The sequence below is a fragment of the Elephas maximus genome, chromosome 21 (genome assembly GCF_024166365.1).
Source record: "Elephas maximus indicus isolate mEleMax1 chromosome 21, mEleMax1 primary haplotype, whole genome shotgun sequence".
NCBI classification, from domain to species: domain Eukaryota; kingdom Metazoa; phylum Chordata; class Mammalia; order Proboscidea; family Elephantidae; genus Elephas; species Elephas maximus.
The window spans coordinates 75,897,405-75,914,210 of NC_064839.1; the positions used below are offsets into that span (position 1 = coordinate 75,897,405).

Genomic DNA, 16,806 nt, shown 5'->3' on the forward strand with positions numbered 1-16,806 from the left:
TGACCTATTCTGTGAGCCTTTCTAAAGCCCTTAAGTGTTTTCTTTCCCAGTAGCAGCATCTCTCTAGAATAAGATCAAGAGATTCTATTTCCTTTGATATATTTCAGTTTGAGAACACAATAGCATGGAACAAATTTCTTGCCAGATATGTTTTCCTCTCTAAGCCCCACACATGCCACGTAAAGTATTCCTCTGTTTTTAAACATTTAATATCTAGCTCATTATTTTTGTGGAAAATATTCTCATTTAAGGAGGAAAAATAGATTTTCTGAGAAAATCCTGAAGGGGGAGGAAATAGATCATCTTAATGAGGTGTCAGTAGGCCTCAAGGAAGTGTCAAAATAAATATATCAAGGCCGTGCTGAATTTTTTCTTTCTTTCTCAATACTCTCTTTACATTACTGGAAGTCAATGTTGACAAGATGAAGCGCAACTTTTCTTTTGTGTCCTCAGTATGCTCAATCTCCTTGGCGTTCTCAAGTGTGCTGACTGGTAGATTTTTTTTTTTTATGGAATCAAGTTGTCTGTTTCTTTGAATAATAAAATAATTGCACATATTATGCACAAATGATATTTTTAATTACTAAAATTTCTAACACATAAAAATCTTGAATGTATGTAGCTATGTGTATGTGCATAAATATAAAGATGAAGAACATGCAATTTAAACTTTCACTTCTTTTATTTTGGTAATAACCAGCTGTAAACTAAGTTCCCTAAGTTAAATTTGGATGATAAATGAAGAGGACGCCAAACTTCAATATTGCTGAATAGGAAAATTAATGACTGACATCTTCCTTTGATTTTAAGGCTTTTCTTGTCCATAAAGCCAAATATTAACCATAAAGAGTCTGACCCAAACTGCGAAAGCCTGCCAGGAATTGCCCTAAACCAAAAACCAAACCCATTGCGTTAGAGTTGATTCCAACTCATGGCAACCTTGTAGGACAGAATAGATAGAACCGCCCCATAGGATTTCCAAGGCTGCAAATCTTAATGGAAGCAGATTGACACATCTTTCTCCCTTGGAGTGGCTGGTGGGTTCGAACCAATAACTTTTTGGTTAGTAGCCAAGTGCTTAACCACTGTGCAACCAGGGCTACTAAACAGCTCTACAGAAATGTAAATTTGTCTTATCCTGCTGGAAAGAGAGCATCACCAAACCATTACCTCCTAATTTAAATCTCAAAAAACCTCATGGCTACAGGTTGGCAAACGGCCAAATTGTTAGCTGCCAGGCCAGGAATAACCTGATATCAGTTGATCTCAGTAAATGGGGACCGCAAGATTCAATCAATCATGCAAAAATTAGCCAATGGTTAATCATCTATGTTTCTCCTTTCTCTTCTCTTTATAAGCATCATTGTAGCTAGTTTCTACAAACTATTTGTTTTTTCCTGGAATCAAAATGTCATCCCTCTATGTATATAGAAGCCCTGGTGTTTCAGTGGTTAAGAGCTCAGCTGCTAACCTAAAAGTTCAGCAGTTCGAATCCACCAGCCACTCCTTGGAAACCCTATGGAGCAGTTCTACTTGACCCTGTAGGGTTGCTAAGAGTCAGAATCAACTTCACGGCAACATTTTTTTTTGTATCTGCATATAGAATAGCTGTTCAGAATAAACTTTATTTTCAAACTCTGGTGATTTTGTTTTTTTTTTTTAATAATTTGGTGTAAGAAGCAGGATCCAGAGAAAATCACTGAGCACCCCATTTTGTGAAAAGGGATCAAACAATAAATGGTGCCAAACCTGGCTCCCTAGCATTCAACTGTTCCCTCACCACGGCTGAGCAACTTGGCAAAAATTTCCTGGACTCAAGTTCCACTTCTTTTGTGTTGAACTCTCTAAGTTTATATGGACATCTTATTCTTAGTAAGTTACCCTTTTGTGTTGTCTATATGGGAACCAGATTCCCCTCTGCTCTGTCCTATTCTTTCCACTTCAGGAAATTACTGTTTGGTGCTCAGGGTTTTTAGGGAGTTTTCCCATTTGTGTTATCTGACTATTTGTATTGAACTGGTCTCAAGGAATAACAAACTGAGCTCAATAAATGAAGTCAAATTTGATCCACAGGGAGGCCTCAGAAAATACTTGTGCTGGTTTAGATGCATGGGATTCTTGTCCCAGGTTTTAGGGCAGGGGTTCTCGGAGGGGGTACAAGGGAGACTCTGGTAATTTTAAAATGAATCAATCTGAATGAAACAGCTTGGAACTGCATAGCTACTTTTGTGCATGTTGCTCTATTTTGTGTTCTGCTATTTTAAGAGTTTTATGCTGCCATCAGTCATCATAAAATGGAAAATCAAAAGGTAGAACAGAGACATAAACCATATAAGCCTGTTGTTTGATGTGGCTCCAGTGACCCAGTTAATGTGTGATTCTCACCCAAGATGGCATCGACTTGGACAAAATTTGCAATGGGTCGCCTAGAAAGGTGTATGAGATTTCATCTTGAATGTTGGTTGTTACCTAAGCAGAGCATTCAGTCTGTTTTTTAAATTTGTTTGTTTGCTTTTCTCTGGCCCTAACTCATTAAAAAAAAAAAAAAAAAATTTATTTATTTATTTTTTTAACGAAGTCACTCTAAGCCTCAGCCTCAAGAAAAACTCCTTTTGCCCGTCACATGAATTAGGCTTTCAGTAGCTGTTACCAATTGCCAATCTGACACAAAGGGTCCTTGTCTTTTCCCAAGTAAGAATACATATGAAAGACAAACTTTATCTTCAGCAAGCTTTATTTTTCTTGAGTCAAGCAAAAGGAGTCAGCAGGAATCTAAGCCTCTCTAAAAGACTGACTCCAAAAGGGAAGCAAGGCTAGGGCTTTTATGGGTTCAGTGGAGACAATAGAGTAATGAATATTTAGTGGGCTCCTTTCAAGAGGCGGGTACTTCTCAGGATGGCGGTGCATGCTAATTAGGCTGTGCGTGCATCTGGAATCTAAGATGGAACCCACTGATATTCAAGATGGAGTCGTCTCAGCAGCCCTTGGGATCACTTATTATGGGATATAGCGCAAGCTCACTTGATCTTCAGCAGTACATCGCCATCTTCGAAGGGCTAAGGAAGGTCAAACAGCAGTCACACTCTGCTCCTCTGCGTATACAGAACCTGAAAAGGAGGAGAGGACTAGAAAGACACTGAGAAGGAGATAGTAATTCATGGGCTGCTCCAATCCTATCTCATGTTGACAGGGTGTGTTCCTGTTTACGCAACTTCTAGATGCTAATCTTTTTAAAAGCTCTTTTGTCCAGCCACTGGTACAGTTAACCCTATCTGTCTCATAGCTACTCTGAGAAATTTTGATTGGTTTATTTGAAAAGACTTGAAAAAAAAGATAGTTCATTTAGTTTGACTGGTAAAAACGGCCTCGAAAAGATAAAAAATTGTTCTAAATTTACTTCTGTAAAAAAATTTTCAAAGTGCACAGGTGATATGGTTATGAAAATGGAATATTTTCCTACCTTTGGATCATATTATTAACTTAGATTATGATATTCCTGCAAAGAGCTTTATTCAGATTGATTTAATGAAAAATAAGCATTTATATGAATTTAGCAGTCCTAACATTCCCTGGAATGTATACAAATGAATTTGTTCTGACAAAAGTTTATCTGTTTTGTGCTATGTCAACATTAAAAGCAAAATCTTTCTCGGTAACTTAGTCTAAATATTGTATGAAATGTGTTTTATTTAAGAAAAAAAAGTACTAATTTTGTTCTGAAAATAAATTGATTCCTGAAAAATTACAGTGCCTTTTTCTTTCTAAATACCTAGACCAACGTAAACATATGTAAATCAACTGAGATTGCACAAATTCTTACGAGGCAGGAAGGAACTGGGGGCAGAATTCTCCTCCATGGTTTCCCTCAGGCCTGCAGTTTACCTGTGCAGCCCCGGGAGAGCTTTCGCAGAAACAACAACTTCCAACTAGGTTGAGCTCTTAAAAAAAAAATTAGCATCATGATTAAAAAAAGAAAAATCTGCCTCCTCAGCTTTCTCTGTATAATAGAATTAAATTACTTTTCTTAAAAGTATTTTTAAGAAATTTTTGTTTGTTAGAGGTTGAGACTACTGAGAAGAAATGGTTTCAGAGGAATACAAATGTGTACATACTTCTTTTTTTTTTTTTTTAAGGAAAAAGGATTAATTTTGTTTCCCAAAAACAATGTTTGTTTTGTTTTATTTATCTATTTTTATCTCCAAATGCCTTTGCAGTCTTCAAACTTTGGGGGACATAAAAGACTTTGTGCACGCATTGACAAGCAGTGTAACTACCCACGTGAACCATATCAGAAATTCAAATTGAGAAATATTTAATTAAAATGCTCATTTATTAAATCATTTGGAGATATCAATAACAAAAGCATTGCCTGTAGATAGCCTCTTGATTATGTTGTGAAATTAGCCTCCCTATTTTTATATACTTTTTTTTTTTTTTATGGAAACCCTGGTGGCATAGTGGTTAAGTACTAGGCTGCTAACCAAGAAGTCGGCCATTCGAATCTGCCAGGCGCTCCTTGGAAACTCTGTGGGGCAATTCTACTCTGTCCTACAGGGTCGCTATGAGTCGGAATTGGCTCGATGGTAACGGGTTTGGTTTTTGGTTTATATACATATAGAATAACTGTTCGGAATAAACCTTACATTCTACTAATTCAGTAAGTTTTGATTGTTTTTAACAATATGTACCAGAAAAAGAAAAAAGACAGAAAGAAAGAGAGCTGCTAAATTTATTCCTCAATAATAAAGAGAGGGCGCTTGTAAGGTGCTGTTTTTCTGGGTAAAGCGGACAGATGATTTTAGGTAGGTGTTTAGAAGCATGAACTTTAAAGAATTCAAAAGGATACTTACTGGAATGAAGCTCTTGTGGATTGGCTGACTTTCAGAAGCAGGAAGTTGTCATTGAATGACGGGCTTTCAGAAACCTGACCACTGGTGCCAAATTGCCATGATTATTTAGAACTGATATCACACAGTTCTGGTGGTTACATGTCAATAGAGCTGGAGAACAATCAGTCCTTTCCTAGTAAAAGAGAAAATTTTTATCCTCAGTGTACCACTTTGGTTCTTGCTAGGCAAAGTTTCAGGAGACATTGTCGGTTAAGTATCCAGAACGTCACCAATGTTTTTTATTCTGCTAGAATGTAAGGCTTCATTACGAAAGCCTCGTTTTCAGTTTGAGCATCAATCGGCACAATCTTACACTGTTTTTGTCTTTGAATAATTGATTGAATCATATAAGGATAACGGGTGCTCACGAATATTTAAGACTGTGTATAAAAGTGCAAGACAAACAAGAATAACAAAGGTATAAAATTCTCAGGCTTGTTTTAAGAAAACAAGTGCCAGTGACTTGCTAAGTTTACCTTTAAGTTATATACATTTTTTTTTTCTTTAAATTAGATGAAATTCAGCCAGGCTGTCTTTTGTTTAGTTCGGACACAGATTTTTCATGTCAATTGTGGTATTTCTTCAGGTAAGTGAAATCTGGCACTAATGCAGACTCTCCACTGGTTACCTGAAATGAAATCAGTGGCTATTCTAAAGAATTAAATTGGTAGGGTGTGCTCCCAGGGCATATACTCTACTATATTATATTAGGTAATCGAAAGAATAAGGATCCCTGATGGTGCTTGGCTGCTAACAGAAAGGTCAGCAGTTCAAACCCACCAACCACTCTGTGGAAGAAAAGACCTGACAATCGTAAATGTTACAGCCTAGAAAACCAGTTATACTCTGTCATATAGGGTCACTGTGAGTCAGAATAAACTCCACAGCTCAACACAACAATAATGTGAGGAATAGATTTTTTGATTAATGCCACCCATATGGGTGGGATCACCATCCTCAGGAGTCTGCTTTAAAAATTATGAGATGTATATCCAAAATGTGTATTCCTCTCATCTTTGTAAGAAGACTATCCACTGAGAGAGTCCAGGAATCACACACTTGACATAGTATAACACTTCATCCTGAAGAAATATAAGCCTTGCCGCTGAACTGACATCAGAAAGGAATGATTTCTACATAAGGAAAGACACCAGGAAAAGCATAAGGTGTCTAAGCACTTTGCTGTTGACTGGAAGATTGACTGTTGAAATCCACCAGTCGCTCCCTGGGAGAAAGACCTGGCAGTTTGCTTCTGTAAAAATTTACAGCGTCGGAAACCCCATGCAGCAGTTCTACCCCGTCCTATAGGGTCCCTGTGAGTTGGAAATGTCTAGATGGCAAATTTTGTTTGTTTGTTTGTTTTGTTTTCTAGGTATATTATCTCTGGTGGTTGTCATGAAACAGTCACTGTTACATCCCAAGAATATTATTTACCTTTTTTATTCCATTGCAAAGATATTTTCTTTTACGTTTGAAAGAGTGTCCTTATTGGTAAAGTATTCTGACATATTATCCCTTTTTTTTTTTCTGTGCAGGAACATTTTTAACAGGTACAACCTACCATTATTTGTCCACTCATTGGGATTATCTTTGGGTTAGTATATGCTAAATTCTGTAAATTGAATATACTAGTGATAGCTCGGGAGGGTAGGTTTATAGACTGTTCTTAGTGAAGCCTAGACCTAGCAAGTTTTTATTAGTAGTAAGGGGGCATGTTAGAGTAAGTGTATAACTTAAGCCAAAAAAAAAAAGCAACGGAAAAGTACAGCCAAAAGATAAAACACAAATGTATGCAAAAAACATGTGACAATTCTGGTTCTAGGCATCTAGGAGACTCTGGCAAAAAGACAACTTGAGCAAAAGTTGTCTTTTCCACACATATTCCTAGGATTTGGAGCTGCTGCTTACTTCTGTAGACTGTTTCTAGAAAATTCCTGGGAAACCTAAGTTTAAGATTTTTGAATTGTTTGTGTGTGTGTGTGTGCTTTAGGTGAAAGTTTGCAGCTGAAGTTAATTTCTCACACAAATATTTGTACACATATTGTTATGTGACATTAGTTGCAATCCCCACTATATGACAGCACACTCCCTTTTCCACCCCAGTTTTCTTGTGTACATTCAACCAGTTCCTGTCTCTTCCTTGCTCTTCTTATCCTGCCTCCAGACAACGGGCCGCCCATTTAGTCTCCTGTATCTGATTGAACTAAGAAGCACATTCCTTTCGAGTATTATTTTTTGTTCTGTAGTCCAGTCTAATCTTTGTCTGAAGAGTAGAATGGTTTTAGTTCTGGGTTAACAGAGTGTCTGGGCACCATGGTTTCTGGATTCCTCCAGTCTCCTTCAGACTATTGAGTCCGGTCTTTTTACATGAATTTGAGTTCTGCTCTGCACTTTTCTCCCGCTCCATCCAAAACTCTGTTGTGTTCCCTGTCAGTGCGGTCATTGGTGGTAGCTGGACACCATCTAGTTCTTCTGGTCTCAGGCTGATGGTCTTTCTGGTTTATGTGGACCTTTTGTCTCTTGGGCTAATATTTTCCTTATGTCTTTTATTTTCTTCATTCTCCTTTGCCACAATTGAGTTGGGACCAGTTGATGCATCTCACATGGCTACTCACAAGCTTTTAAGACCCCAGATGCCACTCACCAAAGCAGGATGCAGAACATTTTCTTAATAAACTTTGCTATGCCAATTGACCTAGATGTTCCCTGAAACTATGGTACCAAGACTCAGTCCTTTGAAGTGTTTGGTAGTATTCAGGAAACTTCTTAGCTTTTGGTTTAGTACAGTTGTGCTGATTTCCCCTATATTGTGTGTTGTCCTTCCCTTCACCTAAGGTGATTCTTGTCTACTACCTAGTGAATTCGCCTCTCCTTCCTAACCTAATCTTGTACCCATCAAAGAATGTTTCTTCTGTGTTTAAACCATTTGTTGAGTTCTTGTAATAGTGGTCTCATACAAATTTGTCCTTTCATGACTAATTTCACTCAGCATAATGCCTTCCAGATTCATCTACATTGTGAGATGTTTCTCAGATTCATTATTGTTCTTTTATAGTTGCATAGTATTCCACTGTATGTGTGTACCATAGTTTGTTTATCTACTCATCTGTTCATGGGCACCCAGGATTTTTCCATCTTTTTGCTACTGTAAACAGTGTGCAATGAACATGAGTGTGTATATACCTATTGGTATGAAAGCTCTTATTTCTCTAGGATATATTCCAAGGAGTGGGGTTGCTTGATCATATGGTAGTTCTATTTCTAGTTTTTTAAGGAAGTGTCAAATCAACTTTCAAAATGGTTGTAACATTATACATTCCCACCAGCAATGTATAAGCATTCCAGCCTCTCCACAACCTCTCCAACATTTAAGATTTTGTGTTTTTTGGATTAGTGCTAGACTTGTTGGTGTGAGATGATATCTCATGGTAGTTTTGATTTGCGTTTCTCTAACGGCTAATGATTGCAAGCATTTCCTCATATATCTGTTAGCCACCTAAATGTCTTTTTTTTTAATGGCTAATGATTGTGAGCGTTTCCTCATATATCTGTTAGCCACCTGAATGTCTTCTTTGGTGAAGTGCCTATTCATATCTTTGGCCAATTTTTTAATTAGGTCATTTGTCTTTTTGTTGTTGAGGTGCTGCAGTATCTTGTGGATTTTCTATTAGATCCTTATCAGATTTGTTGTAGCCCCCAATTTTTTCCCAGTCTGTAGGTTGTCTTTTTACTTTTTTGGTGAGGTCTTTGGGTGAGCATAAGTCTTTGGTTCTTAGGAATTCCCAGTTATTTAGTTTCTCTTCTGGCATTTGTGCATTGTTGGTAATGTTTTCTACACTGTTTATGTCATGTATTAGGACTCCTAGCATTGTCCCTATTTTTTTGAGGATTTTTATGTCTATGTTCATGAGGGATACTGGTCTGTAATTTTCTTTTTATGTGGTGTCTTTACCCGGTTTTGGTATCAGGAATATGCTGGCTTCATAGAATGAATTTGGGAGTATTCCTTCCGTTTCTATGCTCTGAATACACTTAATAGTAGTGGTGTTAACTCTTGCTTGAAAGTTTGGTAGAATTCTCCAGTGAAGCCATCAGGGCCAGGGCTTTTTTTTATTGGGAGGTTTTTTTTTTTTTTTTTTAATTACCCCTTCGATCTCTTCTTTTGTTATAGGTTTAGTTAATTGCTTTACCTTTGTTTGTGTTGGAAATCTTCATGGCCTAGTGGTTAATGCTGCGGCTGCTAACCAAAGGGTTGGCAGTTAGAATCCACCAGGCACTCCTTGGAAACTCTATGGGGGTAGTTCTACTCTGTCCTATAGGGTCGCTATGAATCAAAATGGACTCAACTGCAACAAATTTGCTTTTTGTGTGTGTGTTTGTGTTAGTTTACGCAGGTAGTGTGTTTCTAGAAATTCGTCCATTTCCTCTAAGTTTTCAAATTTGTTGGAGTACATTTTTCGTAGTAGTCTGTTATGATTCTTTTAATTTCAATTGGGTCTGTTGTGATATCGGCCATCTCATTTCTTTTCCATCCTTTTAGTTTTACTTTGTGCCTTGAGTCTAAGGTGTGTCTCTTGCAGGCTACATATAGATGAATGGTGTTTTTAATCCATTCTGCCACTCTCTGTCTCTTTATTGGTGCATTTAGTCCATTTACATTCAGAGTAATTATTGCTAAGTATGAGTTTAGTGCTGTCATTTTGATGTATTTTGTGTGTGTGTGTGGTATTGACAGTTTCTTTGTTCCACTTAATTATCTGTGCTGAGTCGATTTGGTTTGTGTATTTTCTTTTCATTGTTATTGATTTTGTATTTGCTAAGTCTTTATGTTTTTCTTCTTTTATTTATTTTGATGTTAGGATTGTTAGTTTCCTTAATTTATCCCTATTTTTCTAAGTTTAAACCAATCTTTATGTCATCTTAACTTTCTCTCCATATGGAAGTTCTATGACTACACTATTTAGTCTCTCTCTTTTTTTTAATATTGTCATCTTCACATATTGGTGTCTCTTTTCCCCTATTTTCACTGTATTTTGTGTGTGTGTGAGTCTGTGTGTGTGTGTGTGTGTGTGTGTGACTTCTCTATCTGTGTTCATATCTGGTTGTTCTGTCCTGCGTTCCAGTCTTGGGTTGTTATCAGATGTTATTGATTTTCTAACCAGAGGACTTCCTTTAGTATTTCTTGCCATTTTGTTAGTTTTTTACAAATTCCCTAAAATTCTGTTTATCTGGGAATGCCCTAATTCACCTTCATATTTGAGAGACAGTTTTGCTGGATATATAATTCTTGGCTGGCAATTTTTTTTTTCCCCTCAAACCTTTATATATGTCATCCCATTGCCTTCTTGCCTGCATGGTTTCTACTGCATAGTCCAAGCTTAGTCTTATTGACTCTCCTTTGTAGGCAACTTTTTGTTTATCCCTAGCTGCTCTTAAAATTCTCTTTACCTTTAGTTTTAGTAAGTTTGATTATAATATATCTTGGTGTCTTCCTATTGGCATCTATCCTGTGTGAGGTTCAATGAGCTTCTTGGGTAGATACCTTCTCATCTTTCATGGTATCTGGGAAGTTTTCTGCCAACAAATCTTCAATAATTCTCTCTGTATTTTCTTTTATCCCCCTCTGTTCTGGTATTTCAATCACTTGTATGGTATTCCTCTTGATAGACTCCAATATAATTCTTAGACCTTCTTTGTTTTTTCAAATTCTTTTTATCTGATTTTTCCTGAAATAAATTGGTTTTAAGTGTTTTATCTTCAGTCTCATTGATTCTGAGTTTCATTGCCTCAATTCCGCTCCTCTGATTTTCCATTGGGTTTTTCAATTCTAAAATTTTATTGTTAATGTTTTGTATTTCTATTTGCTATCTCTCTATGCATTCTAGCTGTCTGTTGAATTTGTTATTTTGCTCTTGTATCCAAAACCACAAAACCAAACCCAGTGCCATCGAGTCAATTCCAGCTCATAACAACCCTATAAGACAGAGTAGAACTGCCTCATAGAGTTTCCAAGGAGCACCTGGTGGATTTGAACTGCTGACCTTTTGGTTAGCAGCCATAGTGCTTAACCACTACACCACCAGGGTTTCCTTGCTCTTGTATAGATCTCCTATTTCTATTGCTTTGTCTGTGTTCCTTGGCTTGTTCTGCTTTTTGCCTGATTTCCTTCCTGATCTCTTGAAGAGCTCTGTATATTAATCTTTGGAATTCTACCTTTGGTAATTCCAAACCTCCGCAAGGTTTTCTGGTCCTTCGTTTTGGTTGCTTGCTGGAGCCATCATGGTCTGCCTCTTTATGTAATTTGATACTGGCTGTTGTCTCCAATCCATCAATAACTTATTCTATTTATTCATTCTATGTTTGCTTACTGTGTCCTCGCTTCTTGTTTTGTTTTATTTCGATGGCCCAAATAGGCTAGATGTGTGAGCTACTTTGACTATTGGCGTCTTCGCACCTCTCAAGTGCTGCCACCAGGTGGTTAGAGCTGCTCCTAGGTGTGTGAGACCAGGATCCCATTTATTTTCTTGTGTGTATTCAGCTCATGTATCCAGGTTGTCAGTCACCAAGTATGTGGTGCAGGCTCTCCCCTACAGTCCTAGAGGGGCAGGGCTACATAGGGGTGACTGGAGCAGGCACAGGCATCTGGCTGCAGCAGAGGGTTATGTGCTGAGCAGGGTAGAGGTCTGATGGCTGCCCCTTAGTGCCTAGGTGGAAGGTGGGTCCCTGTCCCCAGAGTACATAGGTGAGCGGATTTTGCAGCCGGATTTTGGGCACTCAGAGCTGTTGGCTACAAGGACTAGGATGTAGCTTTTATTCTCAGACTCCTCTCATGGGTGGCTAGGCAAAGTAGGTGGAGCCACCAGTCCTCAGGCCCCTGATGTGGGTAGATAAGGACCTTGCTAATGGGCAGAACAATGTCAAATATCACCTATCTGCCACTCTCCCTTAGCTGTTGCAATTGAAAATAGGCTTCATGTATATACGTTGCTTACCTTGCTGTACTATGCTAAAGAGGGCATCTGCTGTTGAATGAGCTCACACAGGTCTAGGCAGAGCTGAAGAGCATTCAAATTCTGTGGACCCCTTATGCCAGTGCCTAGGCAAATGGGCAGTGCCTGCCCTGAGTTCCCAGCTTAGGGGACATAGCAAGTGTTGAATACTGCCAGACAGGTGTTGGAGCTGAGTGGTGAGGGGTGGGTGGGGGGAAAGTGGCTCTTCTCTGCTGCCAAAGTCCTGGAGGGAGGGCTTGCCCTTAACTTTTGCAGGTCCAGCGCCACTTCTCTCTGGCTCCAGAAACTTCTGCCGACTGTCCACCATTTGGTCTTTCCTGATGTGGTGAAATGCATCCTGAGTGCTACTGCTTGCCTCAGCCCATGTGAGCTGGACAACTCAGCCTGCAGGGTGCTGGCTACCTCATGACAGATACTTCTTCACTGCTTCTGAACTCTCTCTAGCTTCCTCTGCTGCTCAGTTCAACTCCTCAACTTTGTGTTTGATGATCAGGACTCCAAGATAGTCATATATAATCAATCCACTTGCTTATTCAGGTCTTTGTTGTGAGATGGGAAACCCTGGTGGCATAGTGGTTAAGTGCTACGGCTGCTAACCAAAAGGTTGGCAGTTCGAATCCACCAGGGACCCCTATAGCGTCACTATGAGTCAGAATTGACTCGACAGCAACGGGTTGGGTTGTTTTGGTTCATTGTGAGAAGGACCACAGGAAGCATCTGACCATTCTGTCATCTTGGCTTCATTGCAAATTTAAGAATTTTAATGTGTAAAAATATTTAATTTTTTTTAAAGGTAGGTGAAGATTTTTTAGTTGGCAAACATATATCCAAGAATAAACTCCTTGTAATTTACTTGTTTACAAGTAAAATTATCTGATAAGGTATTATTTTTCAGTGATGTTCAAAATCAGCATTTCCTCTGATGTCTCTTCCAGAATACCAAATCACCTGGTTTAGGTCATGTAGGGGATGATTATACGCTTGAAGGAAAGGAAGACTGTGATAGAGCTAACATAAACTAGTACTTTAAAATATTTAGCTAATCAGCTTGTAAATGATTGCAAACAAGTATGGCTAAATTTATTTTTCTTTGAGTGGACCAGTTCAGAGCGTGCAACATATGACTTCCTGAAAAGAAAGAAGTAAAGAATGTAAGAGCTAATGGTAATAACTTGGGTCATCAGAGTTTAAAGTTGTATGACAATTTAGAAAAATTCCAATTTAAAATTCCATTTGTTCTTTCCAACTTTCTCAAGAATTGGGAGTGGTTGAGACAGTGAAATATTTTAGTAATGGACAATAACTGTCCCAGTAAAATATGTTCCTCTCTTTTTTATCAGTGGGTAGATGAGTTGAAATGTACCAGACAAGGAAAAAAAAAAAAGTCTACCACCATCAAGTTGATTTTGACTCATAAGTACTCTACAGTACCAAAAAAAAAGTACCTGATAAAGAAAATAAAATATAAGAGTTTTAGCCACTTTGTATACTATATCTTTAATGGGAAAATACTTCTAACCATTTACGAAGTAAACACATGCTACTACTGTATAATTGTAACCCACAGAGGGAGACTAGTAAGTAAAATCAATTTTGGCAGTGTTTAACGTATCCCTTTGAGTGTTGTCCAACACTGTACCCATCCTTTATAGTTTTTCCAGGAATATGTTGGTTATGGATAAGAGTTGAACTGTCCATACTTTCCACAGTGCCTAAAAAATTCTCTACCAGTTTTTGCTTAATATTGTCTTAGTCATCTAGTACTGGTATAATAGAAATATCACAAATGGATGACTTTAACAAAGAGAAGTTTATTTTCTCACAGTCTAGGAGGCTAGAAGTCCAAATTCAGGGTGTCAGCTTCAAGGAGAGGCTTTCTCTCTGTCAACTCTGGAGGAAAGTCCTTCTCATCAATCTTCCCTTGGTCTGGGAGCATCTCAGTGCAGGAACCTCAGGTCTAAAGGCTGCAATCTGCTCCCAGCAGTGCTTTCTTGGAGGCATGAACTCCCCAACTCTCCACTTGCTTCCCTTTCCTTTTATCTCCTGTAAGATAAAAGGTGGTGCAGGCCACACCCTAGGGAAACTCCCTTTAAATTGAATCAGGGATGTGACCTGGTAAGGGTATTACAATCCCACCTTAATCCTCTTTAACATAAAATTACGATCACAAAATGGAGGACAACCACACAATACTGGGAATCATGGCCTAACCAAGTTGATATGCACATTTTCGGGGGTGGGGGGGCATAATTCAACCCATGACAAACATGTTGGCTATTTTGTCCTAAGATTTCTCATAGAAAATTTTGACAAAAAGTCCATTTATGATCATTTCTCCACCTTATGGCGAACATCAAGTGCAGTGTCTGTTTATATCAGTTTAATATGTGATATATCCTCTATCCAAGAACAAGATATTAGCCACAATAGATGGATCCTGATAGAATGGGAGAAAAATGAGGAAACACTGGACTGGTTCAAACTAAGGACTCCCTAAGACTATTACCTTAAGATGAACTTTAAACCTTGAACCAAATCTTTCCCCTAAGGTCACCTTTTAGCTATATAGCAAATTGGCTTACAAAATAAAGAATATCACATGTGAGTACTTTTCTCCTTTAAAAAACTCATCTATATGAAACCTAAAGCTCACCAATCAATTTGAAAAAAAAAAAGATGAGAAAGATGAGAAGGTAAGGGGGCAGGGAAACTAGATTACAGCAAATGGAACACCTAGAATGAAAATGAGAATCTTCACATATTTTGAAGAATGTAACAATGCCACTGAACAATTTGTGTAGAAATTGTTGTATGGGAGCCTAGTCTGCTGTGTAAACTTTCACCAAATCACGATAAAATATCATCTTAAAAAAAAAAAATTCCATTTATGGTTATCTGGCTTTGTGGGCAGTTATATTAGCTCCATAACATCCTATTCTTAAAAGATTATTATTTCTAATGTTTTTACTCAGAATCATTGGACAAGCTGTTGTATCAATGATAGTGTCACTGAACATCCCCATATATATGTCTTTCTGTAATACAAGAGGTCCTTTCATAGGGACTTTTGTCACAGTGTTCTATTTAGCATGCTCGTAAAATGTTTCCATTTACCAAGGAATGCACACACATTAGGATTATGGTGAGATTACATTTAGAAAACAGGAATTCTACCAGGAAGACATAGTGGTTTTGATGTGGATGATCACGTGACAAGAAGGATAAAGAACACTGTAGTTGTTGTTGTTAGGTACTGCCTAGTCAGTTCCTACTCATAGTGACCTCATATATAATACAATAAAACATGGCACACTCTTGTGCCATCCTCAAAATTGTTGCTGTGCTGGAGCCCATTGATGCAGCTTCTTGTCAATCCATGACAAGAAAGTCTTTCTCTCTTTCGTTGACCCTCCATATTACAAGCATGATGTCCTTCTCCAGTGATTGGGCCCTCTTGATAACATGCCCAAATTAAGCGAGTTGAAGTCTTGTCATCCTCGCTTCTAAGGAACAGTCTGTTACTTTTTCCAAGACAGGTTTGTAACTTTTGCTGGAAGTCCATGGTATATTCAATATTCTTTGCTAATGTCATAATTGAAATGTGCCAGTTCTTCATTCTTCCTTATTCAATGTCCAGATTTTGCATGTATATCAGACTATTGAAAATACCGTTTCCTGGGCCAGGCACACCTTAGCCCTCCAAGTGACATCTTTGCTTTTTAGTGCTTTAAAGAGGTCTATTGCAGCAGATTTGTCCAACGTAATATGTTAAATTTAAATTAAAAAAAAAAAATTAAATTTTTTAATATGTTGTTCGAATTCTTGACCGATGCTTCCCTGGGGATTGGTTGTTGATCCAAGTCAAATAAAGTCCTTAATAATTTCAATGTTTTCTGTGTTTACCATAATGTTGCTTATTGGTCCAGTTGTATTTTTGTTTTCCTTATGTTGATGTGTAATGCATACTGAAGGCTGTAACCTTTGATCTTCCTCTGTATTTCAAATACTCTTCACTTTCAGCAAAAAAGATTGTGTCACCCGCATATGGCAAGTTATTAATGAGTGTTCCTCTAATCCTGATTCTATATTCTTTCTCATATAGTCCGGCTTCTCAAATTACTTGCTTATCGTACAGGCTGAATAAGCATGATTAAAGACTACAACCCTGACACACACTTTTCCTGATTTAAACCATCCAGTATCCCCTTGTTCTGTTTGAAAGACTGCCCCTTGGTCTATGTACAGGCTCTGCATGAGCATAATTAAATGTTCTGGGATTCTTATTTGAGAGAAAGATGTGGCAGTCTGTTTCAATAAAGATTTACAGCCTTGGAAACTCTATGGGGCAGTTTTACTCTAACCAATAGGATTGCTAAGAGTTGGAATAGACTTGATGGCAGTGGGTTTTGGTTTGGGATTCCTATTATTCAGAAGATTATTTATAATTTGTTATGACCCACAGAGTGGAATACCTTTGGGTAGTCAATAAAACACAAGTAAACACCTTTCCGGTATTCTCTATTCTCAGGCAGAATCCATCTCACATCAGAAACGATATCCTTTGTTCCTTATCCTCTTCTGAATCTAGCTTGAATTTCTAGCAGTTTCCTGTTGGTGTACAGTTGCAGTCATTTTTAAATTATCTTCAGCAAAATTTTGCTTGCATGTGATGTTAACACCGTTTATTTATTTCCACATTCCATTGGATCACCTTTCTTCAGAATAGGCACAAATATAGATCTCTTCCAGTAGGTTGGCATGTAGCTGTCTTTCAAATTTCTTGGCATAGATAAGTGAGGGCTTCCAGCTTTACACTTGTCTGTTGGAGCATCTCAGTTGTATTCCACCAATACCTGGAGCCTTGGGTTTTTTTGTTTTCTTAATTTTTACTGTGCTTTAAGTGAAAG

The 16,806-nt window shown here is 37.9% G+C and overlaps 1 pseudogene; it reads left to right on the forward strand.

The window, feature by feature from the left end:
• Nucleotides 1–14,226: 14,226 nt before the first annotated feature.
• On the forward strand, nt 14,227–14,340 carry LOC126065209 (uncharacterized; annotated as a pseudogene).
• Nucleotides 14,341–16,806: the final 2,466 nt, after the last annotated feature.